General features: G+C 43.2%; 1 protein-coding gene and 1 long non-coding RNA gene across 2 annotated transcripts in view; both read right to left on the reverse strand.

Annotated features, from left to right (window-relative positions):
- Positions 1–21855, reverse strand: part of LOC124291161 (DNA-directed RNA polymerase, mitochondrial-like) — a 158848-nt gene that overhangs the window by 80448 nt on the left and 56545 nt on the right.
- On the reverse strand, positions 6401–8145 carry LOC124291173. Its single transcript, XR_006902156.1, has 3 exons — positions 8083–8145; positions 7598–7639; positions 6401–6417 (listed from the first exon to the last, which is right to left on the reverse strand). It is a non-coding gene; the product is annotated as an uncharacterized LOC124291173 (long non-coding RNA).

The following is a 21855-nucleotide window of genomic DNA, read 5'->3' on the forward strand; positions in this document are numbered from 1 at the left end:
TAGATGGTGATGAGAGATCTAGGTTATTGACCATCAATACCGGTATCTCAGCATCGGAGAAAATAACTCCTCCATCATCCTCCTATACCATCATCATTGATGAGAGGTTGGTGCTGTTCTGGACTGCGTGCTTCTGTCTCTACGTCGGCGATGCTTGTGCAGCTCTGTATGGTGACCTGTAAGGTGATCGTCTAGGTGATCTACGTCTATGGGTTGATCTTCGGTGACCTGTGTGGAGAGCGTTGATAGCGCCAGCGAAGCTCTTGTGTAGTCCCTCGATGTCCTTCTAGATGATGAAGATCTGGATTCAGCTGCCCTTCAGCGAATGCCTTGGCGAAGCTTCCTCGTCGGTCGGGGAATTCACGATGGACCTTCCAGCGAAGGCTTTTCGTGATGTCTGATGGTCGAGTCCACATCTTGGGATGAAGGTAGCGAGGGTGATGATCTATCCGCCTTCGCCGAAGGCCTTCCGAAGAGCTGTACATCTAGGGTCCTTCATGGAGGTGGTCCGTGCCTTCCTTAGCCCGAAGGTGACATCGTCCCTGGCTGCTCGTTAAGCCCGGGGGTGCCTCTGGGGTGCTGTCTCACGTTGGAGCCGTGAAAACTCGGTCCTTTGCTTCTGCAGTCTATATCCGGTCTTCCATCATCGTCATAATTTGCTGCATCAGGTCATCAGGGATGGTCTGCGGCGATGTTGTCTGAGCCTTCTCTGCGGAGTTAATGATGGGGTCCACAGCAATAATGTCTGACATCAGTGTAGAGGCATCAGGCTGCATGAAGATCTCTGTTGAAGTCACTGTCGCTGACACCGGCGGCTTCTTGTGGCAGTGTTTCCGTTTACCGGCATATGCGGTATTTTACGGATAAAAAATCAAAGGACCGGCATATTTATGGCAAACAAGTCCTGGGGACCGGCAATAAATACACCGGTTAAATCATTTCCTCAAATTGGCAATACAAATTACCAGCAACTGTTAGATTAAAGGAAACTTCCATGTAAATTCGATCTGCACCATATCACGTCGTGTAAGGAATTCCGTGTCTATTTTTAGTAACAGTCCCAAGCGATTATTGTCATTGGCTGGTCGTCACTAAACTTAGCCTCGATCCAGATGAGAGGCATTTTGAAACGTGAGGTTATAATGCATCAGATTTCAATACTCTATCGGGGCCAATAGTAAGAAAACTTTACTATGGGGAATGGACATATTAAGAGACCATTCATAGTGTATGGCTACGGTGTTGATGATGATTTTAAGAGGGCTGTCACCCATTTTGTTCTTGGGAGGCAGGGGGTCAACAATTCTGTACACATATACTGGGGGAGTAAGCAATTTTGTACATAAAAATATTAAGCTTGGAAATTGTGGGAAGGGGCGGAGGTCACTGATTTTGTACAAGATTTGCAAAGTGGGGGCGTCACATAATTTATGCGTACATTTTAGGGGATCCATTCACATTGTTCATGCTTCTTTAAAAATCATCATCATCACTTGCTCTAAATTATGAGCGGTCCCTAAGTTTTCAGTTTGAAAATGGCGGACCTCAAAGCAGAGCAGCGCTTTCTGGGCTCTTTGGTTCTAAGCGAAAATTAGGCGTAAGCGAGAAACAATCAACTTCCAGCAAAACAGTATGTGAAACAAAATCCAAAAGTCCAGAAAATTCAATACCGACTGGAAGAGGAGTTTCCATGGCTCGATATGACAATCAAAAGCAGTCGGGGCGGGTGTTATGTTTTGTCGAATTTGTGAGGCTGCGCTAAAATAAGCGGCTTTACAAAGGCTGTATCAATTTCAAAATCTGCCCTTAAAGAGCACCGTGACAGCTAGCCATCATGAAGCAGTGGTTCGTTTATCTCAAAAGAAGGCTATGGAATCTCACATTAGTGATATTCAGGCCGAAAAATGATGATAAGCTTGACTGCTATGATCGCACAGTTTTATATATGGCTAAGGAAAATGTACCAAGAAACAAGTTCAAGGGGCTTATTGACCTACAGAAGAGAAATGGCTGTTCATCTTTAAGTGGAGTTATATACTCACATTCTGATTCAATTGTGAAATGGAAGAAGCATTAACTGAGTGTACCATTGAGAATCTTAAACAGAAATTATGCGCCAAAGTCGGTTTGTCGGGCTAATCATGGATGAAACTGTGAGCGTAACTGTGGAAAAAACTCATCATCATGTTTGCTGCGCTTAGTACACCATGGAAAAGCAGAGACTATCTTTTTAGGAAATTTCACAGTGCACAGCGGTATCACGGAGTGCATTGCTGAGAAAGTCGACAGGTAGCTGACCAATGGGGCATTCCACTCGAAAAAATCATTGGTTTGGGAACTGGCGGTGCCAGTGTCATGACAGGCGCAAAACTGGCGTCGGTGTTAGACTTACACAGGACTCACCTTTTCTTATCCATGTGCATTGCATTGCCCATCAGCGTGGCTTTAGCTTCACAGGATGCTGCTAAACTTTCAGGAACTATTACAGAGTACCGCAATACATTAAATCAGGTGTACAAACTTTATCAGTATTCAGCGGCGAAGTGCATGAAGACTGAGGAACTTAGTGAAGTTTTGGATGATTCGAGTTTTCGAGCATAAAACAACCATGTGCTGTTAGATGGCTCTCTTTAGGGCGGGCTGTAAACTCAACCAAAGCGTAACTGGCCTGCATTAGTCATGGAGATCGAAGAGGAGAGTGAGGAGCGGAACAATACGGCAGCAACTGGAATTTCAAAAACTGGCGTATTCTTTCGTTGCAACAACATACATGTTGAGTGGCGTTTTGCAGCTGATGGAAAAACTTGTGACCGTTTCCAAAGAGAAGTGTTAAATCTGGCCATCATCGGACCAATGGTCTTGTCCACTAAGGAATCACTCCAATATTTGATTAAAGAAAGGGGGAGAAGCGAAAAGTTCCTAGAAGGGAATATGAAGAAGGACCGAGTCAGTTCGAGGAATTACCATAACCTATGCTGACAAGCGATCAATGGAAGCCTTCAATACAATGAGGGCGTGCTTTATTGAAGATCTTGTGGATTCCCTTGATAGGAGATTCCCAGAGAAATCTCTGGACCTTCTACAAGCGTTGGACAATGTGCTTAATCATGACAAATATCCAGATAGAAAGAAGATCTAGCCAACTATGGTGGGGATTCCCTTCACGGTGCTTCTAGATCACTTCTGCCCTGTGATTGGTCAAGACAACAATGGCGTCCACGGCGCCTTATATCGACCGGGATCGATTAAACCGTGATTCCAGCAATTCAAGCGTGTCAATTCTGGCATTGGAAGTGGTAATTTTGACATGACTTGCAAAGTTCTTATAACTGAATATGCTGACATCTTCCCAGACTTCAGTACTCTAAGCTGAAATTGCGCTCACAATACGGTGAGTAAGCGTGCCTGCCGAGAGGGATTTAGCTTGCAAAATAGAATCCACACTGCAAGCAGAAACCGTCTTCGCGCAGCATCATTATGAACAATCTAATGATTCTCAACATGCATGCTAATGACCGTTTAGACTTCTCGAGAGCATCGAACTATTCCATTAAAACCAAGAAAAGAAAAGTGTAATTAACAGTTGATAACTGTACAAGTACTGCCAAACAAACTTGCGCGGTTTACTAGTAACGTGGCGTCATTTCACATTTCATGTTGAATGAGTTTGATCGTTTGTTGTTATTAAAAATGAAACACAAACACACACACACATTCTTGTTGTTATCTTTATTTAACATGGAAAAGAAGTGGACTGGTGAAAATAACAAGGGACTGGTATATTTGAGGCTTACCAGTCCCATGGACTGGTAAATTCAAAACTCACGGAAACACTGGGCATATTACATGCGGATCTGAGGCAGAAAAACGTAATCTACAAATAGTACAGATTTTCATCAACGTAATACTAGCTGAACAATCACGAATACACGTGAATAAACAGTAGAAATACGATAAATAATCAATACAAATTACTGAAGGATACTAGCTATACCTCTATAGTACACTATAAGAAGTAATAAACTAAGAAAAATCAAAGGATATGTTGTGTAAGGAGACACAGGCTCTAGCATCCTGCTCACTGGGCTAAGAAGGAGAGAGTGAAGCACGAGGTGTAAGGTGGCGACACCTTTCCCGCCAAAGGGATTAAAGGGGAGCAACTCGTGGTGAGTACTAATTAGTGATTTTACATTGAAGGGAGCTTCAATTAAGGAGATACAAGTGTTTCCACTATGTTAGCAAGAAGAAGAAGACAAGCAAAAGAGCATGAGTCAGGATAAGGAAAAAATATGGTTTTACCTCAAAATGACAAGAGAAACAGAAACTCTGATAGCTAATGGATTCTATAGTAATGGGGTGTGTTTCTAATATTGGGAAAGAAACAAGTAGTCATGGTGGAAAGAGGTTGGTTGTATCTTACAGAAACATATCTTCAAGTGGAGATATAAAAAACTGTCATAATTTTCAATTAATGTGGAAACCCATATTTGATGATTAACTTCAAAGGACACACATTACTCTATACCTGTACATAGTTAATGACAGACAGGTAGGAATATGTACCTGATCCCAGCAGAAATCCCCATGATTCATCGACACCCAGGGGATCGGTGGAACCAGCATTGGGAGGTCGCTGGTGTCAGAGGTCATTTCATCAAGGTCAAGCGCTTGATAGACCGCACTAAGGTCCGGATTCGGCTGGAAAGACAGAGGCGCCATATTACACCACATTTCGGCCCTGAGACAGTTTGTCATTTTAACTCGAAGTGATGTTCATGTAAATAATCATGAAAATAATCAGGCCCGATTAATCAGTTAGTAACAGTGCAAGCAATAATCCATGCCACTGGCATTCACGATGACTACATACTTCAACATGAAGTCCTGGTTTAGAATTGGTCATTAGCCACCCATGCTGGTTGTAAGAGGCAAGTTACAGGATCTGGTGGTCAGATTTGCTGACATGTTTGCATATCATCATATCCAGATTGATGTTCATGATTTCAATCACCAGATTGCCTGGACCAGACTTCCTTGCTGACAGCAAACAAAATGATGACACTCAAACAACACACAGACAAGTTAATATCCATTTTAGTCAGTTGTTGGTGAAAAGATTCATGGTGACTTCCTGGGTATTCTTTCTGTGCACACTTTGGTCAATCTGGAGAACAGACTCTGCTGAGGGAGTCCCAACAGAAACCCAGAAAACTGTCACAACATGATTGGAGCATCACAGGATTTCCTGCTGGAGACAGAGAGAGAATAAGTCTACTTACTTTCAGTTCTTCAATCATTCTGTGCCCGTGATGTTCTGTACCGGAGTAGAAGGCTGGCACCATCTTCCTACAAACAGAGCATATGGCAATAGTAGTATAATCGTCAGCCTTGATTTGATACCAATGAAAGTCTCATGTAGTGTGATCAAGAGAGAAGCACAAACCCTTCATAAAGTTGACTGAATTTAATAAAGAACCTCATAACTTAACTGAAGCAACTGATGTCCATGTTGGTTTGTTGTTTCATGCCGCACTCAGCAATATTCCAGCTATATGGCGACAGTCTGTAAGTGGTGAGTCTGGACCAGACAATCCACTGATCAACTGCATGAGCATTGATCTACACAATTGGGATACTATGTCAACCGAGACAGCGAGTCTGACCACCCGATCCGTTAGTTAAGCCTCTTTCAGCAAGCATAGGTTGCTGAAGACCAATTCATGGGTATCCCTATGATATAGTACAATAGCATATTGTTGACAATGACAAACAGTCACACAGTCAGCAATATACCAGCTATATTATGGCAGCCTGTAAATACGGCTTAAGTAATCAACAGTGGACCATGTAAACTAGTGATTGAAATTAAGAGCAACATCAAGCCAGTTTGGACACACAAGGCAACACACTCATCCAGATCATGTGATCCACATAGATATTGATCTGATAAGCTATCAATCAGTCCCCAAGCATGGCCTCTCAGTTCATCTTATTCTCCTCAGCATAGGACCTGACCTGTGAAGATCTCCATTAGAACTGATCTTCAGTAACCCATGCATGTCGTAAGAGGCGACTAACAGGATTGGGTGGTCAGGCTAACTGACTTGAAGGACACATGTCATTGTATCCCAATTACGTAGATAGATGCTCATGCTGTTGATCACTGGATTGTCTGGTCCAGACACAATTATTTACAGACCGCCCATACATAGCTGGAATATTGCTGAGTGTGGCATAAAACTAAACTTACTCACTCACTATTGAGGACTGATACTCAACTGATGACCTACATGGCAGATATGTGTGCGTTATGGGTTTAAGACCCAGGTTTGTCCTCACCTTTCATTTGTGTTCCTGAATAAATTAGAATCTATCTTCATGTCATACAGGATGACATCGAACAAAGGTCTTCCCAATCTGAGGACAGACAAAACATGCAGGTGACAATGGCCATTCATGTGATGATGGTTAAATTACAAATCTAAGTGAGAGTGTAGTTTGGAAATAACTCTCAGGATAACTGAAAGAAAGAGAACTTTGACTTATCAGACTGAAATGGACAATTTTAGCATAATCTCTGACTGATTTTAGGTTACAGAGCAAATTATGATAGCTTGGAGGAGTGGGCAGGCACAATGACAGCATTAGTGAGGTGAGGTGAGGTTGAAATTGGGTTTTCACGTCGTGTACTGGAGAATATTTCGTGCATATGATGGCGTGCATGCGTGTGTATGTGTATGTGCGGCTGCTTGTACTAGCCCAGACTGAAGCTGATTTTATAGTGCTAGCCAACTGAGATACCATGCGGCTGTGAAGCATGAATATCCCTCTCTCAGACACACATTATACTGACTCGAGCCGACCAGTCCTTGTTGTACACATTAATGCGGCCAGGCAGGGACCAACAAGTACCATATTTTAGCGTCTTTTGGTAAGGCCAGGTCGGGGATCGAACCCATGACCTCCCACTCTCCGGCGGACGGCTCTAACCACTACACCACAGAGCGGTCCAACAGCATGAGTGGAGAGTTGGGATTAATGATGTTGTACTGACAAGGTTTTACACCCGGTCACAGGTGGGCTCGATCCCAACACCTCAACCTCATTGGATCACTGGACTGGCGCCTTGCCGCCAAAGCCCCCAACATAACTGGATCGGCTTCCATGGTGTAGTGGTTAGAGGCGTCTGCCGGAGGCCGAAAGGTCGCGGGTTCAATCTTTGACCAGCGTCATACCAAAAAGACGTTAAAATATGGTACTTTTTGGTCCCTGCGCCTGGCGCCATTAATGCGTTACAACAAAGGACTGGTCGAATCGAGTCAGTATAATGTGTCTGAGTGGGGTATTCATGCTTCACTGCGCGCATGGTATGTCAGTGGGCTAGCACTATAAAACCAGCTTCAGTCTGGGCTAGTACCAGCAGCCGCTTGCACACATACACACGCATGCACATTTGTCATATAGGCGAAATATTCTCAAGCACGACGTTAAACCCAATTTCACCTCACCCAACATAACTAGTGTAACTTCGCCGCATACGAGAACAACATAACTAGTGTACAATGACAGGATGAGAGGTTGCTAGGTAACACTTTACTGACTTCATGATGTGGTCTGGCCAGGGTTTTGATGGAACATCCTGTAAAACACACAGGACAACTGAGAAATTGATCCAAATGAAGATGTCATACCATGGTTGATTGTATTGTTATTGTGATCACATTAATCATAAAAGCAATAATATCAACTTGATAACTTGATAACTAAGATGAAATACTACTGTGTGTTGAGCTAAATGACAAACTAACCAATCAACAATTAAACAGAACATCATTGGCGAGGGCATTTTAACTACTAGGCTAGCCAGCGGCATACTATATATCAGAGAGTGTGAGCGAGTTTAGTTTTATGCTGCATTTAGCAATACTCCGGCAATACCATGGCAGGGGACACACAAATTAGGGTTCACACATTGTACCCTGGTGGGAAATTGAAGCGGGGTCTCGAGCGTGACGAGCAAACACTATAACCACTAAGCTACCCCACAGCACTCTATATAGCAGTAACTACTGGGTACTTTACCAATGATGACCACATGCCCTCCTTGGTGATGATGTGATGCCAGCACTCTCTGTGGTTGGAGAAAGGGGAAGTCTTTGTCATTATAGTGCTGTCGCGTATTGCTGGTACAGCTGACCGATCTACAGCACAAACAGAACAGTTATTGCCTGTTGTAGCTGATTACATAAACAACTGAGCACCTGCACAATCAACAAACCACCCTGTCATACCCAACATCCCACCACCCTGTCATTACCACCACCCCACCATCCTGTCATAACCATCACCCCACCACCCTGGGTTATCCACCACCCACCCCCACACCCTGTCATATCCACCACACCCAACACTGTCATACCCACAACCCTGGGATATCCATCACTCCACCCCCTGTCATACTCATCCCCACCACCCTCCACCATACCCACAGCCCCTGCACTGTCAATCCACCATCACATTGTCATACCCACCATTCCACTGTTCTACCAGCCACCCTATCGCTATCCACAGTCCACTTACCCTGTCGCCTGCATCCCTTCCTCTATCATTAGCACCATATTCTCATACCAGACACCCCTGTCATACCAGCCACCCTGTCATATCACCTCCACTTACTTTCATTTGTCACAGCTGTCCTGCAACCATCCCACCACTATCATTGTCCATCCGCTCTGTCATACCCACAACCACATCCACATTGTCCATCCTTCCGGCCATCATCCACGTTGTCATACCCACCACCCCTTCACGTTAAGCACCCGCAGCATCTCTTTATCCACCTTCCTTCATTTCCTTGTCCACTGTCCACCACAAGTCCACTGTCGTACCCAATACACCATTACATTGTCTTACAACATCCACCACACTGTCATACCCAACCTGTCAAATTCATCCACCCCACCACTGTCATACCACCACACTGCTGTCTTCCTATCACTAATCCGCTATCGGCCCTGCATCCTTCACATTTGTCATACCCACCACCCTGTCATATCAACATCCCACCACCATCCTTACCAAACACACTGTCATACCCACCACCCACCACATTGTCATGACATCTCACACATTGTCATACCACAATCCACTGTCCTTGTCCACCACTCTGTCCTTCCACCACTGTCATCTTGTGTTCCACTGTCCTTGTCCACTGTCCTTGTCCACTGTCCTTCCACTGTCTTGTCCACTGTCATCACAAGTCACTGTCTGTGTCCTGATCGTTGTCCATGTCGTGTCCACTGTCGTGTCCACCACTGTCCTGTCGTTGTCCTTCCTGTGTCTGTCCACTGGTCCTTGTCCTTGTCCTTGTGTGTCCACTGTCATGTCGTTGTGTCTGTCCTTCCTACCATCCTTCCTGTCATGCCACCACATTGTCCTTTTTGTCCACCACGTTGTCCATGCCTGTCCACTCTGTTTCCTTGTGTCCACTGTCCTTGTCCTACATCTGTACTGATATCTGATATTGACAATGCTTGCTTATTGTTTAAAACCCCAAACAGCAATTTTCAAGAAACATCAGAAAGATCAATAATTCACTAAATCTGGACCAGACAATCCACTGATTGACATCATGATCTTCAATCTAAGCAACTGTGACACTAAGATAGATCAAGTTAATCTGCAAGCCTGACCACCCAGTTCCATTAAATTGCCTCTTACAGCAAGTATATTTTGCTGAAGGTCATCTTATGCGTGCCGTGAACACACAGTCGACATATTAAGTCTGGAGGCAGCAACTTCAGGTAGGGCGCAGGGGGACACTCCATGGGTACCTGGAAACACAACACATGACTAAAACAGATGAAAGATATGTGTATCATTTTTATAGTAAAGGTATCATAGTAACAGACACATAATGACAGATTTCTCATTACAGCATGACTCACCTTTAGACTTGCGTGTCAAGTGACAGATTTCACATTACAGCATGACTCACCTTTAGACTTGCATGTCATGTAACAGATTTCACATTACATCATGTCTCACCTTTTAGACTTTAGCGTGTCAAGGTTACAAATTTCACATTACAGCATGACTCACCTTTAGCCTTGCGTGTCAAGTAACAGATTTCACATTACAGCGCATGACTCACCTTTAGATTTGTGCATCAAGTAACAGATTTCACATTACAGCATGACTCACCTTTATACTATGCGTGTCAAGTAACAGATTTCTGCATTACAGCATGACACCTTTGGATTTGAGTGTCAAGTAACAGATTTCACATTACATCATGACTCACCTTTAGATTTGAGTGTCAAGTAACAGATTTCACATTACATCATGACTCACCTTTAGACTTGCATGTCAAGTAACAGAGTTCACATTACAGCATGACTCACCTTTAGACTTGCGTGTCAAGTAACAGAGTTCACATTACAGCATGACTCACCTTTTAGAACTTGCGTGTCAAGTAGCGGAGTTCACATTACAGCATGACTCACCTTTAGACTTATGTGTCAAAGTAAGCGGAGTTCACATTACAGCATGACTCACCTTTAGACTTAGCGTGTCAAGTAAGCGGAGTTCACATTACAGCATGACTCACCTTTAGACTTGCGTGTCAAGTAGCGAGATTTCACATTACAGCATGACTTCACCTTTAGACTTGCGTGTCAAGTAGCGGAGTTCACATTACAGCATGCACTCACCTTTAGACTTGCGTGTCAAGTAACGGAGTTCACGTTACAGCATGACTCACCTTTTAGACTTGCGTGTCAAGCGAGGAGTTCACGTTACAGCATGACTCACCTTTAGACTTGCATGTCAAGTGGCGGAGTTCATTTACAGCATGACTCACCTTTAGACTTAGCGTGTCAAGTAGCGGAGTTCACATTACAGCATGACTCACCTTTAGACTTGCGTGTCAAGTAGCGGAGTTCACATTACAGCATGACTCACCTTTTAGACTTGCGTGTCAAGTAACAGAGTTCACATTACAGCATGACTCACCTTTAGACTTGCGTGTCAAGTAAGCGGGAGTTCTTACAGCATGACTCACCTTTAGACTTTAGCGTGTCAAGTAAGCAGAGTTCACATTACAGCATGACTCACCTTTAGACTTGCGTGTCAAGTAGCAGAGTTCACATTACAGCATGACTCACCTTTAGACTTGCGTGTCAAGTAACGGATTTCACATTACAGCATGACTCACCTTTAGACTTGCGTGTCAAGTAAGCGGATTTCACATTACAGCATGACTCACCTTTAGACTTGCGCGTGTCAAGTAAGCCGGATTTCACATTACAGCATGACTCACCTTTAGACTTTGCGTGTCAAGTAAGCGGAGTTCACATTACAGCATGACTCACCTTTAGACTTGCGTGTCAAGTAGCGGAGTTCACATTACAGCATGACTCACCTTTAGACTTTAGCGTGTCAAGTAAGCGGAGTTCACGTTACAGCATGACTCACCTTTAGACTTGGCGTGTCAAAGTAGCAGAGTTCACATTACAGCATGACTCACCTTTAGACTTGCGTGTCAGTAACAACAGAGTTCACATTACAGCATGACTCACCTTTAGACTTGCGTGTCAAGTAGCGGATTTCACATTACAGCATGACTCACCTTTAGACTTGTGTTGTCAAGTGGCGGATTTCACATTACAGCATGACTCACCTTTAGACTTGCGTGTCAAGTAAGCGGACCTTTTATCCAGACCCTTCTTGAACATATCCGCCACTGACTTCTCACGAGCGTCCAGTTTCTTCACGCTAGAACAGAAACAAATCATATCAGAGATTCTTTAATGTCATTTTTATCAGGGATTCTTTATGTCATTTTGCATTAACTGTCTGAGGCAACACAAACCAATGCAGAACATGAGATTCTATCATACATTCTAATTTGACTGTGATTCAACTTCATCAGTTATTGTGCTAGGTTTGACATCACCTAAAACCTCTTCAAACGTAAGCAACATGTCTTACACTGAACACCATCTTTCAAACTCATGTATCAAGGCAGGAGAGATTTTGTCTTATTTGTATGTTTGTTGTTTAACACCAAACCCTGGCGATCTGTAAATTATCAAGTCTGAACCAGACAATCCAATGATAGACATTATGAGGATCGATCTACAAATTGGGATACAATGACATGTGCCAACCAAGTCAGTGAGCCTGACCACCTGCTTCATTTAGTCGCCTTTTATGACAAGTATGGGTTACTGAAGACTAATCGTAACCCGGATCTTCACAGGTTCATGAGAGATAACTCACATAGTCCTTCATCTTCTTGGTAACTTTGGGCCGGGAGGAGATGGACTTGACTGTGACGGTACCCTTCAGCTCACGCTCCAACTGAGCTTTCATCTGCTGGGAGAACCTGTCAGGGGACACAACTCCAGCATAGGGATTGTGTTCCACCACCTGTACACAAAAACTGTGCATGGCATATGGTGTAGAACCATGTGTAAGGTATAGTATTCAGACTGCCTGTGTACCTGGTCAACCTTGCAGTTTCATGTATTGTACTTGAGTGTGTCTGTACCATGGTTTAGCTGCAAGGTCTTGCAGTCCATATTTGTATGAAGCAATTTTTACTCTGTTTCTAATGGTTCTGAATTGCCGACACTTCAGTGAGTGAGCGAGTGAATTTAGTTTTCACGCCGCGCACTCAGCAATTGTCCAGCTGCATGGCGGCGGTCTATAAATAATCCAGTGTTGGGTATGACAGGGTGGTGGAGTGTTGGGTATGGAATAGACAATCCAGTGATCAACAACATGAGCATCGATCTACACATTTAAGATCACGATGACATGTGTCAACCAAGTCAGCGAACCTGACCACCCGATCCCATTAGTTAGCCTCTTCGACAAGCATGGGTTACTGAAGATCAATTCTAACCCGGATCTTCATGGGTGCCGACACTTCAGAGATCACACATGACAAACTACTTACAGAGCATGAATTCTTTTCCTGGGTATCCTGCCTACCTGATCACTGGGTTGGTTGAGGGGCTCCAGAAGGGGTCCGTTAATATGGCTCAAAGTCTGGCCCTGGGCCGGTGCAAACCCTGTTTCACCTGGAGAATCACCTGTTGGGAAAAACGGAAATATCATCTGTGTCTATGCTGCTTGAACATCATTTTCATTACAAGGCCATTCATACTTTTTTATATTTTATTCATCTCCATCCCTGACCAACAAGAGAACAAACAGACAAAAAAAATATAATAAAATAAAATGATGTTCTTCACTACTGACTGACTGACTGAGTTTGGTTTTATGCCACTTTTAGCAATATTCCAGCAACATCATCCGGGCGGGGACACCAGAAATGGGCTTCACACATTGTGCCCATGTGGGAATTTGAACCCAGGTCTTCAAGCGTGAATGAGCCAGCGCATTAACCATTAGGCTACCCCACCTCCCTGTTCTTCACTTACTGTGTGGTTTATTTTATGAAATGTTAAAATTTAGATCACTTGGTATTAGTTTTTAATTAATTTATGAAGTAGGACAAGAAGCTTTGCTTTGGAAACAAATCATAATCAATGTAGACAATGAAAATGTAAAAGCTCAGCGGTATAGAGTGTTATTTTGCCACATCAGGGCATAAAATTTCACACATCCTGGCAAAACCATAACTATAAAGGCCACCTTACCCATTTACTCACCATTCACACTGTCCATGCCCTCAACTTACCAATGGCTCTGTCCACTCACTAATTCAACTGTTGTTTCATACACCCACAAAATTTCACTTATCAATTGCTCTATCGACCACTCACTCAACTCACTCACTCACTCATCAATGACTCCATCCACTCAATAAGCCAGCCACCATACCTGCATGACAGCTTCAAGCTCCTCCTTCTTCAGCCGACAGTCATTGAGGATGTTCTCCAGTTCCAGACCCTTAAATCAAAAGATCTCTTTTTACTCTTACATCCTGAACAATACTTCACAGCTTTGTGTGACCATGAACTATGTCTACATTCAGTCAACAATTAAAATGAGGCTACTTATAAAAATTCAAGGAGATAAAATGAAACCAACTTTCGATTCATGAATTAAGTCGACGAACTCTACCATTGTATGATACTGAAGCACAGTCAGCCACGCGGCCAATACAAATGTTGTCAAGCTTGAAATATTGCCATTAAGTTTGATGCAAGCTGAATGCTCATTGGTCACTCTCCACTGGAACCAGGCCCCTGTTTCATTGTATATGAACTATACAGAATAGCAGTCGTTATGTACAAAGGATGGCGGACAAAGCTAACTGCTTACAAATTACTGACACCTTTCAGTGCAAAGCTCCAATAAACCATGGTTAGAGCTTACCTGTTTTTCCAGATCGTCAATAATACTTCTACACAGATCCATGTCCAGCTTCTCCTGGTGATGGAGACACTCCAGGCAGGCGATGTATGTCTGCAGGGTCGGCTCAAGGCCATCTTTCTTTATGAAGGAACAGGTCCTTGATCTTAGCCATGTTTCCCTGAAGCAACATAAATACAAGCTGCCATCATATATAACGTGGTATATTTCGAATTGAACTTTCTTAGTAAATTACAGATTCTAGTACGCGTAAGTAACATCAGGTAACATCAAAACATAGGCATCGCTGGAATTACAGCAATGTGAATGTTAAAGAGCAAAGAAAAAGCAACAAAGCCATCCTCTGGCCTACTCTGGCCAGGACCCATGAGGATTACCCATATTATAGGGGTGGGAGACATTAAACAAGGCAGTTGAACAGGAACCGAACGGAAGTACGTCGATATGCGCGGGAAACCCGTGACACAATCACCCGAATGTCGCCTGTCTGTGATTCAGCAGCTGAATGAAAATAACGTGCCAGGCTACCATCGGGACCCACAAACTAAAGTTGTAGACACTGACATAACTCTTAACATAAAAACTAGCTGCACCTTGTCATGACGAAACAATATCAACCCTTAAATTAACGCGGCTGTCCGTAAGAACCTTACAAATTAGAAACAACCGGCTGGAATCTACCGCTGGCTACGAACTAATATTTCCTAACACTGCGGTGACTGTTTCATTGTCTGGACCTTGTTTTGCCTAAGCTGTGCTTGATCATCAGGTTAGTCAATGTCCAGGATGTATTGCTCCATGGCTGGGTTTGTTGGGTTGGACTTCATCGCTGAACTGGTAATACAGCGATGGGTCGAATTGGCCTGGTCCAGCTGCAATAGCATCAACAGCAATCACTGCAGGTACATCATTAACTATCCACATAATATAACACTACATACCGATCCTGTACTACCTACAATGCTACACATGGTCACAAATATAAACACTATTCATAATACAGCACTACCTACAGCGCTACACTGGTACACACAATACAGCACTACGCTAGCACACACAATGCACAACGCTCATGCAAATTGCTGGACTAGTACACACAATACAACACTATTTTTCAATTACTACACTGGTACACATAATGCTACTACTAGTACACACAATGCAACACTAAGCTGAGTACACACAATGCAAGCGCTACATTTAAGCGCACAATGCAGCTACGCTACTACGCAATGCAACACAACACTGGTACACACAATGCAACTGCTACTGTATTGGCTTATCGCTTTCCGATTTACTACGCGCTGGTACACAATTACAACACTACTTTCCAATTGCTACACTTCGCGCACACAATGCAGCGCTACACTACTGCACAATGCAACACTACACTGGCACACGCAATGCAACTGCTTTCCGGTACTACACTGAGTACGCATCTGACGTACTGGCACACAATGCAGCACTACTTTCCGGTACTGCGCTGAATTTTACACAATACAACACTACTGCTAGTGCACACAATGCACGGCACTACACTAAGTACACACAATGCAACTGCTTTCAGAATTGCTACGCTAAGCACACACAATTACGGCACTACACTACTACGCGGTACAGCACTACGCTAGCGCACAATGCAACGCTTCTTTCGGTGCTACGCTGGTACCGTACAGAACAACACTAGCACCACGCAATTACCAAGACTGCTTTCCGAATTACTGCGCTGTTACACACAATGCAACACTACGCTGGGACACACAATGCAGCACTACACTGGGTACGCACACAATTACAACACTATTTTCAATTACTACACTAGCGCACACAATTACAACACTACACTGGTACGCACAATACAACGCTACACTAGCGCACACAATACAACGCTACGTTTCAGTGCTACTGGCACGCACAATGCAACACTGCGCTGAATTTGCACAATTACAACACTACGCTGGCGCACGCACAATAAAACACTTCTTTCCGGTGCTACGCTGGTACACAATTACAACACTACGCTAGCGCACACAATTACAACTGCTTTCCGGTGCTACGCTGGCACACGCACAACGCAACGCTACACTGGTACGCACAGCACAACACTACACTGCTTTTACACAATGCAGCACTACACTGGGACACAATCACAACACTACACTGGGTACGCAATTACAACGCTACTGGGACGCACAATGCAACGCTACGCTGCCACTGGTACCGGCGCTACTTTCAATTGCTACGCTGCTTTTACGCAATGCACAACGCTACACTGGTACACACAGTATAACACTACGCTAGCGCACACAATACAACACTACTTTCACTACTACACTGGGACCGCACAATACGGCACTACGCTTCGCGCACAATTACAACACTACTTTCAGTTACCAACACTGGCGCACAGCACAACGCACTGGGACACACAATGCAACGTTACACTGGCGCGCACAATGCAGCACTACATTGGGTACACGCAATTACAACACTACACTGGTACGCAATGCAACCTTCCGCTGGCACGCAATGCACAACTACGCCTGGTACACAATTACAAACACTACATAGCGCAGTACAGCGCTACACTAGCGCAATACAACGCTACACTAGTACGCACAATGCAACACTACACTGCTTTTTTACAAAACAACTACTACACTTTAGCACACAATGCAACTACACTGGGACCACAAAGGCAGCTGCTACACTAGGTACGCACAGTACGGCACAGCACTTCTTTTTACGCAGTACAACACTGCTTTCAATTACTACGCCAAGCACACAATGCAATACTACTGGGACGCACAATGCACAGCACTGCACTGGGTACGCACAATGCAACACTACTTTCAGTCGACATAGCGCACACAATGCTGGCTTACTACGCTCCTTCCTGGCCACTGGCCATTTCCACAATGCCACTGTCTTTCACAATGCTTCCTTCACAATGTTTTCATTCTTTTTTGTGCCTTTTCTGTCTTTTAATGTTTGTGTGCGTTTTCAGTGCCTGTGTACTGGGACCTATTTTGTGCCTGTGTTTTTCCAGTGCACTGGGTATGCCTGTCCTGGCCACTAGTGCACTGATGCAGCCTGGGTGCACTTTGTCTGGCACTGGGACCTGATACAGCTGGCCTGATGGCTGTGCTAGGTGCCTGATACAACACTACACTGGGTGCACAATGCAATGCTGGGTTACACAGTGGCTACACTGGGACCTGTGTGTTTGGAGTTACACTGATGTGATTGCACTGGGACCTGATACAGTACTAGATTACCACCTGATACAGCACTGCTCCGATTGCTACACTAGTTGCCACACAGATGCAAACACTACTAGGTGCCTGATGCAGCCTAGTGCACAATCTGACACTTCACTGGGACCACTGATACAACACAACCCACTAAGCACACACAATGCAATGCTACACTCTTGCCACCAATCTGTGCTACACTAGGCACACACAATCAGTTCTACACTAGCACACACAATACAACACTACTTTCAGTACTACACTACGCAGACACAATACAACACTGCTTTCAGTATTACACTGAAGACACAATACAAACACTACTTTCAGTAATACTACACTAGCCTACACACATAAGCACTACTTTGCAGCCACTACACTAGGCACACACAATACAACACTATTTTCAGTACTACACTAGCGCAATACTAATACAGCACTACACAAGTAGCACACACAATACAACAGTACACTAGCACACACAATACTTTTCACACATTACAAAGTACACACAAAAGCACTCACACTAGCACACACAATACAAAACAACACTAGTTACACACAATACAACACAACACTAAGCACACACAATACAAAACAACACTAGTTTTACACAATTACACTTCTATACTAGCACACACAATACAAAACAACACTAGCACACACACATAACACAACACTAGGTACACACAATACAACACAATAGTACACACAATACAACACTACACTAGCACACACACACAATAATACAACACTAGTTAAATAATAACACAATAATACAACACTACTTTCAGTACTACACCCAGTACACACAATACAACACTCACACTAGCACACAATACAACACTACTTTCAGTACTACACTAGTACACAGAATACAACACAACACTAGCACACACAACACTGCCTTTCAGTACTACACTAGTACACACAATACAACACTACACTAGGCACACACCACACAACACTACACTAGCACACACACAAACACCACACACTAGTACACTCAATTACAACACTACCTACAGCACTACACCAGTTACACAAAATACAACACCTATGCAGAGTACACACACTATTCAGCTACTGCTAATGCACACAATCCTGACACTACATAAAGCCATACACAAGTACAACACTACCTACAAGCACACAGTACTACACAATGACAATACAGGCACCTTCAGATGCCTATCAAGGTCTGGACAACACAATGAAATGCCTTCCAATGCAGTGCTCACAATACAACCTGCTACATGTGTGTATTGCTCACAGTACATACCATCAACAACATAACACTGCGAAGGCTTCACAAGGATGCAAGCACTATCTGTTCATACCACACTAGTATCTGTTATAACAACACAATCTGTTATACAAATTCTGTTATACCACACTATCTGTTATACCACACTTTCTGTTATACCACACTTGCTCTATCTGTTAAATGCAACACTATCTGTTAAATACAACACTATCTGGTGTACAAGCGGCTATCTCTATACAATGCTCCTCGATGCCTCCTTCACTCACCATGCCTGCAGCGGACAAGGACCTCTGTGTGATGTTTGACATCCTGGTTCAAAGACTTGAGATCCTGAGGTGGAACATTAGCAGGGACTTCACCATACTCAAAGCTTCTTGCCTGTCTTGGGGCACTGCAGAAGTCTGTCTGGTCTTAGACTTCACTGAAGAATCTGTTTTACCTGATAACTGATTATGTAACTTCTCAGCATCTATCACACCCGTTTTATATCCTGTGCTTCACTGTGTTCATCATACTCATGTTCAGATGTGTGTGTCAGAGCTATCACAGCATCAAAGAATTTCCTCTGGAATATCAGGGGAAAGGGATTCAACTTCATCCTGAACAAGGGATCCCTGGTACATGATCCCACCATCATCAACAAAATCTGCATATTTGGCATAAGATTCTGCACCCACTGCACCTGAAAGACTAGGCGTTGAAAGTGTCAAACTCAGAAGCACCCGCGTTTATGGTGTTTCTTATCCGTCTTCTCTGAACCATAATCCTGCAACATAGGGTTGCCCTTGGCGATGGGCTTTGTGGGAGTCTCTGTGTTTTGGGTCTCTTAACAGATCCTCACTCAGTGACTGAGAAACATCTTCTTCCTTCTTTGGGGATGAAGAACTGACTTGGGGCAGCCTCTAGAAGACTGCCAATGTTCTTCCCCTTGAATTGTTCCTTGTATAAAATCAGCTGAATTTTCCATGTAAGAGGCACCTGTCTTACTAAAGAGTTTCCTTTTGTTTTTTTCTTTGATGTGGAAATGATTTTGAAGCTCTGGGTTTTTGTCTCTTTTAAAAACTTCAAAGAACTTGGCACAACAAAATGGCATCTGACAAATCATTGGTTGTCTCCTTCTTCTTGCATCATGGCTCCCAGAGGCGAGAGCTGGGTTGTCAGCATGCTGAGCACTGTGGAAGACAAGCAGTAAATTTTTGGTCAATATATGCATGATAATATCTAATGGGGAACGAATCAAATTAACTTACCTTGAATTTTACTGGCAAAAGATGTTTTGAGAAATTTTTACGTATCCTGTTCAAGTTTACAAAATCAAACTGTACTTTTAGAAGATCCATCCAGAGAAACAGCACTGCATTTGTAAAGGCCAACACTGACATTTATATACAGCTCACAAGGCAATGTGGAGTTAAAACTAGTTGTTGGCTTTTGGAGATCCATTAATGACAATCATAAATGATCTAAAAGAAAATAACGGGATCGGGTGGGCAGGCTCGCTGACTTGGTTGACACATGTGATCATATCCTGAAACCTGAAAACCTGAAAATTGCTGAGTGCGCCGTTAAACAACAAACCAATCAACTAAGGCTACAAAATATTAAAAATAGTCTTTGCTTCTGTGGCACTGTGTCACCATCATAATTCTAGTCACACATTTTGTTCTAACTATTTTTGGGAAGAAATTCTAAAACCACAACATCTGCCAGTGGCATGGTGCAATACTATAACTAACAACATCAAAATTGTGTAAAGTTACTTATACATATACCAGGTATACACTGTTTTACTGTGCATCTCAATGTCATGTTTGTTGTCACATCACATGCTTGCATGTCACAACTGATATAATGGTATTATACATACCCCTGAAAAGATCTCTTTCCACCTTGGCTTCGAAATGGCAGATTTCTTCTTTTTCCATTTGTGTCGACCTGCAGGAGGAAGCGGTAAACTTGACCTTTGCTGACCCATTGGAGAACAATGTTGGCGTGCCACTGAAGCACCTACCTGGGAATCAAAATTAGAATGAGAACGTCAACATGGTTTATGCCACTTTAAACAGCTGTCCTTGCAACTTCAGCTAGTTTATCATGTTTATGGGTGGGCTTTTTCAATGAAATCTTCAGGAATTAAGTCTTTTGTCCTGCACTGGAACTTTGAACTCACCCCCTAAGCCGTGAGAAAACTTTTCAGAGAAGTGGTCAAGTGTCAGAAATGTTAGATTTCGGAATAAACTTTCCTAGTCAAGTTCTATTCTATTCCAACTATTGAGGTTTCATTGCGTGAAAGACTTTCCTGAAACATTTATTCCTGAAACATTTGTCCCATTAGAGCATATATAGAGAAAGCTAAATATTGCGTTAAATGAATATTAAATATTATTATTATATGATCCTTAAACAGCACGTGTTTGAAGCATGTTAGTCTTGAGCGTTCTTGTTTGTCATCACTGAACTTTCATCAGATTGGTCGCAGCTTACCTGACACGCATTGATGTGGTGAATGTCTTGGGCCTGTGGTAATTTCACACCCCTCTCTAGACAAGAATCCATTCAACGACGCTCTCCTGTGAATGTCGATTAGAAAAACAAGCGGTCTTTTCAATCGCAATAAATGCGACATCGTGTTTACTGTCGGCCATGAAACTCCATGCACTTCACCTTGAGGGAGACGGTATTGTACCGAAACAAAACCAAATGTTGCAATATCTAGTACATTGCATCTTGTAACATTTTCTACATTTTGTGTCATAAGAACAATCAAAAACTATTTCTATTCGACAAAATACAACAGTTATTCATATCTATAGGTAATATAAAGGATACGAATATTTACGAACATAACTTCTCCCCGGAAGTAGACTGGCGAATTTCGTAATCAATCGGCGGGAAGGACGAATGAGTTGCTCCGCGATCAAGATAAACAACTCAGTTGTCCAGATTATAGGTAGATCTACCCGTTCACAGATCACAGACCGAGTT

Source organism: Haliotis rubra, unplaced genomic scaffold, assembly GCF_003918875.1.
Source record: "Haliotis rubra isolate DU_JTF1 unplaced genomic scaffold, ASM391887v1 Scf484, whole genome shotgun sequence".
Classification (NCBI taxonomy): domain Eukaryota; kingdom Metazoa; phylum Mollusca; class Gastropoda; order Lepetellida; family Haliotidae; genus Haliotis; species Haliotis rubra.